General features: G+C 39.9%; 1 long non-coding RNA gene across 1 annotated transcript; it reads right to left on the reverse strand.

Annotated features, from left to right (window-relative positions):
• Nucleotides 1–6237: 6237 nt before the first annotated feature.
• On the reverse strand, nt 6238–8975 carry LOC104660841. The gene is made up of 2 exons (XR_747768.2): nt 8915–8975; nt 6238–6813 (listed from the first exon to the last, which is right to left on the reverse strand). It is a non-coding gene; the product is annotated as an uncharacterized LOC104660841 (long non-coding RNA).
• Nucleotides 8976–10136: the final 1161 nt, after the last annotated feature.

Below are 10136 nucleotides of genomic sequence, written 5' to 3' on the forward strand. Positions count from 1 at the left end.
CCGAGCTTCTGCCCTCTTCCTCCCTGCTGGCATTATCTCCTCCCACAACTTAAGCTTTGAGGAAACAAAAGCCAGGTGTCTTGGCTTTGGACTTTTAAAACAAACCTCCCTCGAGGCAGGGGAACAGAGAGGCCTGGCTTCCTTTGTAGAGCAGAGGGCAAATGCTGAGATAAAAACACAAATTAATATATCAGTAAATTATCCTGCCCCACTGACATACTCTCTAATCGGAAAGACAGTGAAAACACGGGAGGATGCCAGGAAAGAATCCAGGGGAGGAAGGAGGAGCCACAAAGTCAGCAGCAGCCCAAGGAGAACAGCCCCTCGGGAGGCTGCAAAGGCTGAACTTTTCCCCTGACATTTTACTGGATGTGCAGGGAGCACCAGCTTGCACCACTGTGGGGTGACAGGAAGAGACAGACAACAGCAAGAGATGGAGAATGGAGGAACCAAGGAAGAAAACCGAGGCAGGGGCAGAGAGGCAGGGCTAATAACCATGTGGGCTAAGATCTCACTCCTTTGGACTCATAATCATCACAGTGACCTTCCTTAGTGGCCATACTCACTACAGAAGTCACCCCATTTTAAAGACAAGGGGCTGGGTGTGGTGGCTCACACCTGTAATCTTAGCACTTTGGGAGGCCGAGACGGGTGGATCACCTGAGGTCAGGAGTTCGAGACCAGCCTGACCAACATGGAGAAACTCCATCTCTACTAAAAATACAAAATTAGCTGGAGGTGGTGGTACATGTCTGTAATCCCAGCTACTCGGGAGGCTGAGGCAGGAGAATCGCTTGAACCTGGTAGGCGGAGGTTGCAATGAGTGGAGATTGTGCCATTGCAATCCACCCTGGGCAACAACAGTGAAACTCTGCCTCAAAAAAAAAAAAACAAAAGATAAGGAAACAGGAAGTCCAGGATAAGTGGACTTTCCCAATTTCCTGCACCTGCTAAATGATGGAGTCAGGTTTTCAGCCAGAATGTGGAGAATGGTGATCATGCACTTAACCACTTTGCTATTAGTATAGCCAAGTCTGTGATCTGATCAAACTGGAGAACTCAGTTGATATATGTAAAGATAAACAAAAACCTGGTAGAGCCAGAAGAAATTGAGACTATAAAAGAGAATGAGCCAGAAGTGGTGGTGTGAGCCTGTAGTCTCAGCTACTTGGGAAGCTTAGGCCGGAGGATCTCTTGAGCCCAGGAGGTGGAGACTGCAGTCATCACACCACTGTACTCCAGCCTGGGTGACAAAATGAGACCTCATCTCTAGGAAGATAAAAAAAAGAGAATGAAGCTCTACTCCCAGGGCTTCAAATATGAATGAAATTTTCAAGTGAAAGAATAAAATTGTCACATCCACCACCTGGTGAAGAGCTTGCACAAACATGGCCTTATTGGCTCCACTCAACCCCGTGGGACAAATCAGGGCTTATTGCCCTTTTATAGACGTGAAAGCTGAGGTTCAAAAACATTAAGTGACTGAGCCAAGTAAATAAGAGGCAGAGTTTAAGATGGAACACAGTTCTACTGACTCAAAATCCAATGTTGATGGCATGGAGGACATTATTTGTCAGGGGGGCTCATAGTCCTATACTCAAGGGTTGCCAGGGAAGAGGAATGAACTAATATCTCTTTTCCCCATGCATGCTGGTGGGTTCACTTAGGAGAAATGCATGTTGAAGGTCAACTAGTGGGGTTGCACAGATGGGAAAAGAGGGATTTTCAGGTGGCTTTCAGCTGATGCATTTGATTTGTCAGGAGAGGACAGGTAGTTGGGATTCATGATATGAAAGAAATATGCAGGAAGGGAGCAATAGTAGCAAAAATTGCAAAGCTATGAGATAGAGAGGAAATGCAGGAAGGATTTCAAAGCAGAGTATAGGCAAAGAATGCCTGGCATACAATCTGGAGAGGAAAAAGATGGGGAAAGGAAGTAGGAAGTGAAAACTGAGGGAAGTGGAAAAGAAAGTGAACATGTGGATGATTTGGAAGCTGTCCTCAAAAAGTAGAAATGTGGCCTGGAATTTGTACAACACAAACTGAAGGGAATATAATGTTTGGGATAGGAGAGGAAACACCTGCTTAAGAAGGGTGTTTGAAAAGTCAGAGCCACACCCAGACCAGAAGATTCAGGCAGACTGATGGACATCATTATGATGAGAAAAACAAAACAAAACAATATCTGTAAGTTTCAGCCAAAATAAAAGAAAAAATGTGGAGTGAGGAAAGGAAGAACAACCACAAAATCAATGTTCTTTCTAGAACTTGCTAGAATCACAATAGAAATATTGAAGCACTATTAGACCAGTATTTTCTAAACATATCTGAGGATAGCACCTCCTCTTACTTTTTATTTTTTTAAAAAATTTTTTGAGACAGGGTCTTGCTCTGTCACCCAGGCTGGAGTGCAGTGGCACGATCATGGCTCACTGCAGTCTCGACCTCCTGGGCTCAAGTGATCCTTCCACCTCAGCTCCCTGACTAACTGGGATCACAGGTGCATGCCACCACACCCATCTGATTTTTCTGATTTTTGGTATAGAGGAGGTCTCACTATGCCGCCCAGGCTGGTCTAGAACTCCTGGGCTCAAGCAATCCTCCTGCATTGGCCTCTCAAAGTGTTGGGATTACAGGTGTGAGCCACCATTCCCAGTCCTCTTTTTTATTTTTAAAAATCCTTCTTTAATATCTTGTGGAACTATAATTTTTAGGAACATAGTTTATAAAATGCTAACTTGGTAGCATTAAGGTGGACTTTTCCACCCCTGAATTCCCTCCTCCCAAATTGTAATCCTTTTTGGTTTTTGAATGATGGCTAATAACTCTTCTGATTCTTGGTGTTTTCACTGTGCCTGCCTATACGCGACCTCTGTTAGGCTATGAGCTGGAAACCCAGGCTTGTTAGAATTTTGCATAAATAAGCATCATAGGATTTTGAGCATTGGCTTTAGAGACTCTCCCATGAGCAAATATATGAGTTTGGCACCCTGAAGCTTTTGCAGCTATTTTGACTGCCCACAGAATTTTTCTTGCTTACTTACTTGTTTCTTTGCTTCCATTCAGAAGGTAGAACTTTCCAGCTAATTGACCTCCAAATAGTTGAAGTGTGATTGTATTATTGCTACTAATAATATTGGCATTGCATAAAAGCAACAGAACCAGTCTGCAGATTATACACTGCAGAGGCCCTTTAAAGAAACAGTTAATCCAGAGATTAGGCTGCATATTTTGAGGACTTTTTCAAATTTTTGTCATGCACACACACTCATCTGATGCTTGCAACAGTGTTGAGCATATTGTTTGTGAAGTGATAGTGAACCTCAGTACGAGAAATACATGACCACCTACTGGTGGGGTTACAAAGGCAGAAATTCAGCTATAATCAAACAAACAAATGCATTCTTCTTTCTACACATTCATGAGACAAGAGTGTAAACTCACTTGTGGAATTTACAGTTTTCCACAAGTGGATTTGGTGGAGGCATCTGACTGGGTCTGTTTCTATGTCTTTCACCGTATGCATCTCTTATCGTACAATTTAAACAAAGAAATGACAGTTGGCCTCTTGCCATGAAATTAGATTCCATTATAGAATAAGTTCTTGTCACTAGTCCCAATGGTTATACCCAAGATGTCTTTTTGGATACATTTAAGGTAGATATTTCAGGGTCCAATCAGATACATCAAAGGAAAATAAATGCTAACATAAAAATGGACAAAGGAAGGGAAATAATGATGTTGCTTTGTGCAACTTTTAGAGTAGTTTGTTTCATGCCAGACATTACCTTTATCCTGTCTGCCCTATTTATCATAAAAATTTTACTTTGAAAATGTTATTTTAGAAGGAAATTTTGTTGTGACAAGACTTAAATGTAGGAGGTGAAAGAATTAGATAGTGAACATCCAGGTATCCATCACCCACTTTCGACCATGAACACTTTACTTCTCTTGCTTTTTCACATCTCTTGCCATCTGTCCTTCCCTCCACCCAATCATCCAACCACCTTGATTTTCCGATGCATTTCAAATGAGTTGTGCGTCTTGATACCGTTACCACTAAACTTTTCAGTATGCAGATCATTAGAATGCAATATTTACTTACGAGGTTTGTTTTGAGGTGGATAGAGTATAATGTTCAAACTATGTACATTTTGGTGGATTTTGGCAAATATACACAACTATGTAACCCAAACAACTCTCAAGATCTGGGATGCTTCTAGCATCCCAAAGTTTTCTCTCATGCCCATTCCACCAATCCTTGCCCCATTTTCCCAAAGACAACCATTATTCTGATATATGATTTTTCACCCTAGATTAATTTTACCCATTTTAGGATTTCCTGTAGATACAATTATGCAGTGAGAAAAAGACGTGCAGGGCTTTTTCACTCAGAATAGTGGTTTGGAGATTCATTATGTTGTTGTGTGTCTCTACTGTAGTTTGTTTCTTTTTATTGTTGAGTAGTATTCCATCGTAGCCATATACCACTGAGAAGAATTTTAAGAGAGATAGAATATGCACCAAAGAATGGCAGAGGAGAGTTTCTGGGATAATAAGATGGTGGTGGTTGGGGGGACCTGAGGTATTTTACTATAAAAAAGAGCACTTTTAGGAAAGGACATGAGAACCACCTTCTACTATTTAAGGCAAGAATGAGCACACATTCTAGCAATGGGTCAGATAGTAAATATTTTAGGCTTTACTGGGCCATGTGGTCTTTTTTCAAGTACTTAATTCCTACCTTATAGTAAAGTAAAAGCAGCCACAGACAATATGTAAGTGAAGTATGATTGTGTTCCAATAAGACTTCATTTATAGACACTGAGATTTAAATTTCATGTGATTTTCATGTGTCACAAAATATTATTCTTCTTTTGATATTTTTCCCAACCATTTGAAAACTTGAAATCCGTTCTTAGCTCATGGCCCATATAAAAACAGATGGTGGGCCAGATTTGGCCTACAAGCCATAGTTTGTCAATCTTTGATAAAAAAGCAGTGTCAAATGGAAGAAGGAATCATTATTCTGTTTAGAACTAGTGTGTAATATGAAGACTAAAGGAGGCAGTTTTCACTCAGAAAACTGAAGATCTTTCTATTAATTAAAGTAGTGTTGAAATGGATTCTAATTCCCTACTTTGTCTCTGTCCCTTAACCCTATTGGTAGCATAGGATTAGCAGGACAGGCTACAGGGCTAGTCAGTTTAGTGCAGTTGTTCAGCTCTTCACAGTCTAACTGTGTGACCTCTGGCAAGTTAGTTAACTCTTTTCTGTTTCCATTGATTCATCTAACAAATAAGAGCAATAATAGATTCTGCCTCCTAGAGGCATTTTCAAGATTCAATAAGTTAAGTGTCTATGAAGTCCTAGGAAAAGTGCTGATTCACAATCAGTTCTCAATATACTTAGGATAGTGTCTGGCACACAGTAAGTGTGAAATATGTATTTATTATTATCATTACTGTTGTTATTGCTTTAATCATTGGGAAGTTGGATAGGCATGTGTGAGAAGTTTGTTGAAGGAATTCCTACTTTTCATAGTAGGCTGGACTAATAGATGCTTACGTTGCTTTCCTGTCCTAATCATCAGCATTCTCTTCAATTTAGTGCCTGATACTTTGACCCTGAGGCTCAACTGTTATTGAAATCTGAGAAGAAATAACATAACATTCTAGACATTAATATTAGCATAGCCTACATAATAAGGTAAAAGTACAGTTGGGCCTCCATATCCCTGGGTTCTGCATCTGCAGCTTCGAGTAACCACAGATTAAAAATAATTGTAAAAAAAAAAAAAAAAAAAAAAAAAGAAGAAGTAATAATACAGCAATAAAATGAATACACATAAAAATACAGTATGATGACCATTTACATAGCACTCACATTGTATTACGTATTGTAAGTAATCTAGAGATGATTTAAAGTATACAGGAGGATATGAGTAGGTTATATGCAAATACTATACCTTCTTATATAAGAGACTTGAGCATCTGCAGATTTTGGCATTGAAGAGGGTTCTGGAACCAATCTCCTGCAGATACAGAGCAATGGCTGTGTATTTTGTTTCTGCTTGATCTCTCCTTACCCTGGATCTTGGACCCACCTCTTAGTAGATCTGATTAATTATAAGGCCTCATGTGGATGCTGACTAGTTGTAATGCTACATATGAGAAAGTGAGAGGAGTAGGGATCTTTGCTTTGTAAAGGGAAATGTGTCAAAGCATCAAGCAAGCATTAATTTTTCCTAAGAGCTTTATTCACATATTGGGCAATGCTGAATAACCGGATAGTTGTGCGAGTATTAATGCAATTATGTCTGGATGTCCTGTGATGTTGTGGGACTGGTGCTCCAAGTCCATTATGATTGCTGCTGCCTGTCAAGAACAGGGGAATTCAAGTAGAGTTGACTGTGGTGGATCTCCATTTGCAACCCCTCATCCCCCAGTTATAACACTTATACTAGATTGTTGTCTTTGTTTACTTGGTCTACGAAATGTATTTTCCCAAGCCTGATTATTTATCTTATTTTTCTCTGTTAGCTGGCTGGAATGATGGCCCCTGTTTCTAGGTGTGGTAAGCACGATATAAAATCACAAAATGGTACTAGCAGAGACCTGTGGGATTATTTATGTCAGCATTTCCGTTTTCCACATGAGAAAACCAAGGCACAGATAAGAGAAACTTCATGCTTCTGGTCCAGTGCTCTTTGTATTATGCCAGATTCATCTTCAACTGTAAGCAGGATCAGATGTGGGGCGTGTTGCTGAAGGTGGCAGGAGGGCCAGATGGAGGCAAGCCCCATCTTCATGCCTACAATGTAGAGTTTTGGCATTATTTCCAAATAAATACATATAATAACTGGAATACTACCTCTATTATATTGAACAGTCTCAGAAAACACTGTAAATATCAAATAATAAAGCCTAATTCATTAAAAAATCCTGTTAGGGGATGTCTTTATTATTTCACATATTGGAATCTCAAATGGTGGCATTGGTCTCAGTCTTTCTGTAACTCACAAAAGCCCTGCTGATGAGAAAGTGGTACCATAGTATTTACATGGGTGCTTAAACATTTAGACATCCATGTGAACAGATAATTCCAGGAAGAATTGCTGTTAGGACACAGAGCAACATCAAGGCAGGCCTTGATTGATCCTAGATGATAAGTTAAAAAAAAGGTCAACATGGATGTGAAGAAAGAACAATAGAAGGGAAGAAATGCTAGATAGTGAAAAGGGAAAGAAAAGAAAGGAGGTAGTGTACCCTGGCAGTTCCCATGAAGTTAAGGTGGCAGGGGAAACGTAAAGCTCTCTGATGGGGCTGAGTCTCCTAGTCTTTTGACGAAAGTAAAAATGGGGGCTTTCCCCATTAACCCCCACATGACTTAATGTAGCCTGTTCAATAGTCTCATGTGTTTTTTGAAGCATAAAGGATTTGAGTTGACTCTTACTATTTTCTAGCTTGACTCAAAGATGGTTTACAGCACAGGAAGTTCCAAGGTTTCACATAAACAATGTCATGAGAGTTATTAATTTTTGGAGTTAAGATTATTGCCTCCTAACTGACTTTCTGAACTTTTTGGATTTAGTAACTACTGCTTTGAAGGCAAATATTTGCTTTCCATATTAAAAAAACTCCACTTTTTAGAGTATGTAAAATGACACACTAACATGAACTAAATTCATAATGAAGCCGAATTCTTTTAAAAAGTATTACATCTATAAAATTAGAAAACCATTTCACCCTTTTGTGTAAAATACCTATGCTAATGCCTTGCTCACTCAATTTTTTTTTTTTAAATCAATTTTAAGGAGAATAAAGAATTCTGCTGCAAAAGCAAGTTGAAAGTCTGAAACTTGTTTATCGCAGTAGAGGCTCCAAGATCACACATGTCCATTAGAGGTATTCAGTGCAGGGTCACTGGAGGGTCGGCAAGAGACAGCCAATTAGATGTCTGTTTTTCCTTTCAAAGTCCTGTCTGTTTCCTTCACTCTCTTCAAAACACCCTAAGTAGACGTATATATCATGAGGCCAAAGCAAAAAAATAAATAATTAAATAAATAAAAAGCCTTAGAACAGTGGGAGTTGTATTATCCAATAGTCATATGCATTTTAAATACCCATCATTATCAAGAGGAAAAACGAAGCCCAGTGTCTGATAAGAGGATGTGCTACAAAGTAGAATATTATTCAATTCTGTCTAAACTTAGGCAGGAAAAGGCTACTGAATACAATCCTTGGTTTTTCACCGTGGGAGATAGACGACTTCAAAGTTGTAGCAAAAGTATTTGTTTAGAGTAGGGAGGATCAAGACTTTCTGGTATTTACAGTGAAAAAACAACAACAACCCAGCCTATCTTTTAGAAAAGGAATGCATGGTTAAATTGGCTCAGCTTGTCCTTAGCAACCTGAACTCGGAGGCCACATTTTTTCCTCTCTAAGAAGCAAGTGGGAACTTGAAAAGTATGTAGCATGTCGTGAAAAGGGAGCAGTGAACTTTGCCCAGGTCTGCAGCCAGCACTGAAATCTGAACCTTCTGTAGTCCCTGGACTGGTGTCCCACCTCCCTGCCCCCCAACCTTCCTTTTTAATCCCTCTGCATAGAGCGCTTTAGCAAGCTACCTAGGACTGGAAGCAGAGCAGTTGTGACTTCTAAGAGAAAACCTGTTCTCTAAGTATTTCTGATGCCATTAAGAAGGAAATGCTAATGACACACACACACACACACACAAAAATCCCACTAAACCCAACTTTATAATTATGATTATGATATTCAACCTTATTTTTTATAATATGTATGGAGAAAATATAGAAAGATTTTGTTTTGTTGCATTCATTTTAAAGATAGCTTGAGAAGTTTTGGAGGTTCCCTATCTAGAGATTATCACTGCCTGGAAAGATTTTTCTTACCTTGTTGGCGGGGAACATCATTAAAAGCCCTGCATTTAGGCAGCTTGCAGTATGAATCTTTTCACAACAGTAAGTTACTTGGTAACTTGAGCTGCACTCGTTCCTGAAATTCTTTCACATAATTGAAGATTAACTTGATTCCCCGGATTGTTGAAGGTGGTTGACAGTGTGGGGCTGGGGTGGGTGGAAATAGATTATTCAAATCACAAAGAAGTAGGTGTACCCTAAGTGACTGCTCCATTACTGATCATGATGGTTTGCCTTCCTAAGTATTCATCAAGCTTGGTGCTGCAGGATCGTGTGGGGAGGGAGGAGAGTGCACCGCCAATGTTCAGAAAGCAGGTGAACCTCAGAGAAACTTAAATATTTTGTAAAGAGACTTATATGTAGTAATGGCTACTCCAGAATCCATTAACGCCCAAACAGGCTGACTCAAGGGTTCTGGCTTTCTCAAGTGGCTAATGTAAACAATATGAAAGTCAATAGTCGGGGACATTCCAAGATAGTATTAACACGATTGATTTATTGATGGTTGCACAATGGGAGGTTATCTTTTGTTAATTGACTCAGTAAATAAGCTCCCAGGCGTCAGTGCATAGGGGGAAAAGCAACCAGTGGAGGAAAAGGTGAGGCACCTGGATTATAATTTTTTTCCACTCCCAGCCTGTCTTAGTAAATTCTGTACCACTTCCTCTGCCAACCTCAAACACAGCTTAGCAATTTTAATTTCGGCCAAAACTCTGCATCCATGTTTCATGAGGGGAAGATTCAAGGGCAGTATGTTCCTATCAAACAATCAAACTCCTTCTTTCCCTTTCTTTCTCCTTCCTTCCTTCTTTCCTTCCTTCCTTCCTTCCTTCCTTCCTTCCTTCCTTCCTTCCTTCCTTCCTTCCTTCCTTCCCTCCGTCCTCCTGCCCTCCTTCCCTCCTTCCCTCCTTCCTCCTCCCTCTTCCCTCCTTCCCTCCTTCCCTCCTTCCCTCCTCCCTCCTTCCCTCCTTCCTCCTTCCTTCCTTCCTTCCTGCCTTCCTTCCTTCCTTCCTTTCCTTTCTTTCTTCTTTCTTCTTTCTTTCTTTCTTTCTTTCTTTCTTTCTTTCTTTCTTTCTTTCTTTCTTTCTTTCTTTCTTTCTTTCTTTCTTTCCTTTCTTTTGCTTCAGGAAGATATAAAGCAATAGCAGGTGAGAGAGAGAGTTCACTGACTTGGCTTATTTATTAATACAAATCT

This window comes from Rhinopithecus roxellana, chromosome 5 (assembly GCF_007565055.1).
Source record: "Rhinopithecus roxellana isolate Shanxi Qingling chromosome 5, ASM756505v1, whole genome shotgun sequence".
NCBI lineage: Eukaryota > Metazoa > Chordata > Mammalia > Primates > Cercopithecidae > Rhinopithecus > Rhinopithecus roxellana.